This window comes from Trichechus manatus, unplaced genomic scaffold (genome assembly GCF_000243295.1).
Source record: "Trichechus manatus latirostris isolate Lorelei unplaced genomic scaffold, TriManLat1.0 scaffold00019, whole genome shotgun sequence".
NCBI classification, from domain to species: Eukaryota; Metazoa; Chordata; class Mammalia; order Sirenia; family Trichechidae; genus Trichechus; species Trichechus manatus.
This window is the reverse complement of record NW_004443955.1, coordinates 7,331,721-7,337,720: the sequence shown is the minus strand read 5'-3', so window position 1 is coordinate 7,337,720 and position 6,000 is coordinate 7,331,721.

Here is a 6,000-nt window from a genome sequence, read left to right as displayed (position 1 = left end):
ATTATCTAGGACACTCTCAATCCTGGAACCCCGGCTTAGCCGGACCCATTCTTCGTTTACGCTACCCAGGTGGACAATTTTCTCCTTTAAAGATTTTTTCATGGTGATTGGGACTCCCCTTTTTTGAGAGAACTCTCTGTTCAGGGGAATTTCTCAGGGGGAAAAAAATGCCAAAAACCCACTCCCAAAATTACGACGGACCCTTCATGATCATAATGATTCTGTACTTATATGTACATCCAGACCATACATTTTTGCTATAACCTCTAACCCTCCAGATATTATTAAAATAAATACCTCTTTTCAATTAACTTCATCCAGTGGTGCTACATGGATTACACCATGTTTATCTAGACAAAATGTCTCTACTCTTAATATCAGTTCTGTATTTGTTCTCTGCCAAAGAAGCCACCTTTGGCTACCTGTTAACCTTACTCGCCCCTGGCAAGATAGTTCCCCTGTTTCTCAGGTTGTTAACGCATTACAGAAAATGTGGACTAAAAGATTTTTGGGAATCCTTATCGCTTCTATTATTACAGCCACTGCTATTGCTGCTACGGCTGCTACTGCCGCTGTAGCTCTTTCTCAGTCTATTCAAACAGCTCATCAGCTTAATACTTATATGCAAAATGTTACTTGTGAAATGCAGGCTATAACACACATCAAGAAATTCTTAAATGCCTGGGTGCTTTAGAAGCCTCAGTCCTGTGGTTTGGAGAACGGCAAGAAGCCCTATGGCTTCTGTGACGTAGAATACACTCACTTCTGTGTTACAGCCCTTCCATATAATAAATCCTGGAAGGATATTAAAAATAATCTTTTAGCCAGCTTTGGCTCTCTGTTGAAAAGTGATATTCAAAGGCTACGATTCCAACTGCATGAGCAGTTATTAAAATTACAAACAAAATCTAATAAGGCTACACTGACTACACTTAATGATTTTGCCTTCTGGCTTAATCCCACTCATTGGTTTTCTGGACTCAATCTTCGTGTTTGGGTCCTTTTTGCTATAGGCTGTTTAATAGTTTTGTGCCTCCTTATAGTAGTTATCCGCTGTCTCTACTCCCTGAGAGCCTCTCATCGCCAACAGAAGTCAGCCTTCCTCGCCTGGACCATTCGCCACCAGTTACATAAACAAGAGATGGGAAAGATAAAGACCTCCTCTAAAGAAGGCCCTTCCTATGCTATTATTTTGGTAATCAGTAATTACCTGTATTTTGTTAATCAGTAAGTTCCCAATGAAAATTTGTTATGTGTAAACTCTATATTTTCTGCTTCTCCTAGTTAGATGCTTCTGTATAGATAGATTTCTAAGTTAGATGATTCCTTTCCAATTGATAGTGAATTTGTGTAAATCAATGTTTGTTTGATTGTTAATGAATCTTTGAGCCTTTATTAATCTTTAAGCCTTTAAAAATAATAATTTCAGTGGATGTTAAAAGTTAGTGTTTACCTGACAAAATGAGAGTCAGAGGAAACCCATGGGTCCAACAATCAGGATATTACTAGTACAGAGGATTATATTATCCTCACAAGATCATCTATTGTCTTACACACCTGAAAGGCACATTGAGTCCGCTCGCTCCGGCTATGCAATTGATAAGAGCATTGTAACCTGGTGAAGAACCAGATGGTATCCGGTGGAAAACCAGCACCGTGAGTTTAAAGAGCTTGCCATAGCTGCCATTTAGGCGACTAAGTCCAGGTGTTACTCATAGCTATGCTACTTCTCCTCCTTAAACATATGGAGTGTGCCCCAGCCGTAGCTGGGCTCACAAGGACTCACTAAGATGCCAGGCCCTGAGGTGTGGAGACAGTAGCTGAGATAATCTTGGGATTTTTTTTCTTAGAGAAAATTTTACTTTCTCCTAATGGACACTTGTTGGACCAGTGAAAATCCTCTTGGTTCTTATTCCATTAACTAAACAAAAGGGGGGAAATGTGGGGATATATGCCATTTAAACATGGCTGCACTATTGACAACTGCAGCCTCCACAAGCCTCTATGCTGCACAACAAGTTGAGACTTGTCTCCAACATGTTGAGACTTGTCACGATTTGTTTTCCCAAACCTATTGTCCCTTTACTGATTGGCTTATTTACCTGAATTACTTCTCCCTTGCCCACACCCAAAGCCCGTTGTTTTGTTAATTGCTTTATGGCTTGCTGTATTGACTATAAAATAAACTCCTGGGACTGAAGCGGGTCGACTCCTCAGAGTGACCCTCCTGGCCCCTCTTCTCTGTAAGAGTTGTGCAGTTGGTTACTGTCTTCGTTGTCCCGATTACCGTCGCCGCTGCGACAGGTATCTCTTCCCCAGTCATACTTCGAGTGCCTTACAACCTCAGGGGCTCATCTTCCTGCACTATATCAGACAATGTTCTGCTGCTATTCATACAGTTTTCACTGCTAATTTTTTCAGAAGGAAACTGCCAAGTCCTCCTTTCTAGTCTGTCTTAGTCTGAAAGATCAACTGAAAACTGCCCATTATGTGTGACCCTGCTGATATTTGAATAGCAGTAGCGTATATTCCAGCATCGCAGCAACATGAAAACTTCCACAGTACAACAAACTTACAGACACGTGGGGGAGATAAAAAGTAGAAGTGTGAAAAAGGATATTCCAGGCAAATAAAAACAATAGACTTTAAGTCAAAACTGTTACAAGAGACAAAGAAAGGCATTATATATTGATAAAAAGTCAAAGTCCAATTCATCAAGGAGCTATAGCAATTATAAAAATATATGTTACAACAAAGTCCCAAAATACATGAAGAAAATGTTGACAGAATTGAAGGGAGAAATAGACAGTTATAAAATAACAGCTGGAGTCTTCAATACCTCATTTTCAGTATGGATAGATCAACCAGACAGAAGATCAGTAAGGAAACAGAAGAGTAGAAAAACACTATAAACTAACTAGACCTAATAGATGTATATAGAACACTCCACCCAACAGAAAATATTTATTCTTTGCATGCTCACAAGGAACATTCTCTAGGATCGATCATATGTTATGCCACAGAATGTACCCTAATAAATTTTAAAATATTTAAATTGTACAGAGTATCTTCTCAGACCACAATAGAATGAGGCTAGAATTCAATAACAGACAGGAAACTGAAAATTTCACAAATATGTGGATATTAAACAATACTCTTAAATAACCAATGGATCAAAGAGGAAATCACAAGGTAAAGAAAAAAAAAAAAAACTTAGACAAATGAAAATGAAAAGACAATTTTGTCTCAAATCTTGGCTGCTCAGGGGCCCACAACCAGCATCCTTCGGCTACTGCCACAGTCCCAGAGGCTTAGAGGCTTTCTTCACCCACGCAATTGCCTGTCATCCCCAGGCCAGAACGAGAGGTGCATTTAAGCAAGATAAGATGGCTCCAGCAAGTGATTGAAATAAAAAATCAGATGACTTTCTGGTAGGAGAAACAGCAGTGGAACTAACTGACATGGAATTCAATGGACTAATATTTATATCCCTCCATAAGATTAGGAAAGAGATCAATGAAAAAGCAGATAAAATTATGGAAAGCCTAGAGAAAACCAACAAAAACATAGCCAAAATCAAGGAAAACACAGACAAAGCAATAGAATTTGGGAAAATAATACAAGAACAAAATGTCAAAATAAATAAACAATTCAAAATTATACAAAAACAGCAAGTGGAAATGGAAGCTCATTTAGAAATAGATGACTCAATAGAAGAGTTAGGAGCAAATTTGAAACAATGGAGAGGCAGAATCATCAAGATTGAAGACAAATCCATGGAAGCCCCTTTGTTTGAGGAAAAAATAGAGAAAAGAATGAAGAAACATGAATAAAACCTAAGAACTATGTGGGACGCAATTGAGCTAAAATTTGTGAGTGATCGGAGTTGCAGAATAGGGGGAGAAAATGGAAAACACAGAGAAGATTGTTGAAGATTTGCTGGAAGAAAACTTCCTAAATATCATGAAAGATGACAAGTTAACCGTCCAAGATGCTCAACTAACCCTATATAGAATAGAACCCAAAAGAAAGTCACCAAGACATATCATAATCACGCTTGCCAAAATGAAAGACAAAGAAAGAGTCCCAAGAGCATGTTGAGAAAAACAAAAATTCACTTACAAAGGGAAAACAATAAGACTAAGCTCTGTTTACTTGGCAGAAACTATGCAGATAAGAAGGCAATGGGATGACATACAAAACCTTGAAAGAAAAAAAACTGCCAACCTAGGATACATCCTGCAAAACTCTCTCTCAAATACTATGGTGAAGTTAGAACATTTCCAGATAAACAGAAATTAAGGGAATTTGTAAAAATCAATTCAAACTAACAAGAAATATTAAAGGGAGTCCTTCGGTTAAAGAACCTACAACATCAGACAACTGGAGTCTAGGACAGGACAGCATCAGCCAGATAACAATCTAGGAAAGTTTTTCAAGTGAAGAACAACATCCATAAGTTTGGAAAAAGGCTTATTCATTCAAAACTATGGACAAAAGAGTGAGAAATTTATCTCTGAAAGAAAAGTTTGATGTTGTCAAATTGATAACCAAGGAGAAAAAGATCACCAAGTAATCTGTAAATAAGTTCAAGTGCAGCAAAACACAAATTTTCTCAATTATGAAAGAAAAGGGTAAAATAATTGAAAAAATACATGAGCAGCAGCAAAATAAATGTCAAGAAACAAAGGGATAGAAATTATAGGGAAATCATCAGATCTGTTTTTGAGTGGCTTCTTCAAGTCTTCACCAAAAACGTTCCCATTTCAGAACCTATCCTGCAAGCAAATGTGAAGGAAAAAGTGAAACTTTTAAAAGTTAAAGGATTCTCAGGGTCTAAAGGGTGGTGGATTCAGGGCTTAAAAAAGATGGAATCTCTTGCAATGTACCTTATGGGGAGTCAAATGAAGTTGACGAAAACGTTCAAAACCAGTTCTCAAAATTAAAAGAGATCATAAGGGGATATACGACATTACAAATGCTGATGAAAAATGCTCTGTTTTACAAGGCAATGCTTAACAGGACCCTAAAAATGAAGGGGGAAAAATGCTCACAAGGTTAGTTTTTGAAAGAGCAGCTTACCATCCTTTTGACCATGTTTGCAGATGAGACATTTGAGAAACCATAGGTAATTGGAAAGAATGAGAAACCACAGTGATTCAAGAATATCAAAATTAATCAGCTTTCAGACGAATGGAAATTGAATAAAAAATTCAGATGATGGGAGCAGTTTACAAAGAGTTTTTAAATAAACTGAACAATAGCACGAAAAAACAAAAATCTAAGCATTCTTTTGTTCATTGACAATGCTACTTGCACTACGGTCGCTGCCCCTGTCTAATATATATATATATTTTAATCCACAACCTCTGGATAATGATATTATCCAACATATTAAATACAGGAAGTCATTGCTTCAAAAACTGATTGCCAACATTGGGTATGTGCAAGATGGCATTGGAGATTTTGGGGTAAATCGATGTCCTTGATGCAACTTCGTTTCCTAAACAATCAATCAAAATGATTAAGGAAGAAACCATAAGAAAATGTTCCAAGAAATGTGGTTTCTTATTTGGCAGTGGTGATCGCATATGAAACAAAACAGTTATCGAGCCTGATAACATCATGCAGATTCAGGATGCAATAAATGACATCTGTAGTTGTGTTTCAGAAAATAGGATGAGTGCCTCATCTTACACTGATATCAAAAAAGAAATTGCCACAAAAATGGATGAGCTAAACCTGCAAGAAATTGGGGGCTCCCAATCTAAAGATGACAACAATGAAGATTATGAAGACGTACTGTAAGAGGAGCCTGAGCCTTTAAGTCAAACACAAATTTTCAGCTCTGTAAAGGCTTCGAAGAAATTCGGAAAAGTTAAAGGAGACCAAGAGTTTTTTTTTTTTAATAAGGCTATGGACTTAGAAATTTGTTTCAATAATTTCATCAAAAAACCAAAACAAACTAAACAGTTGACATTAGATGTTTCTATTAAAAAG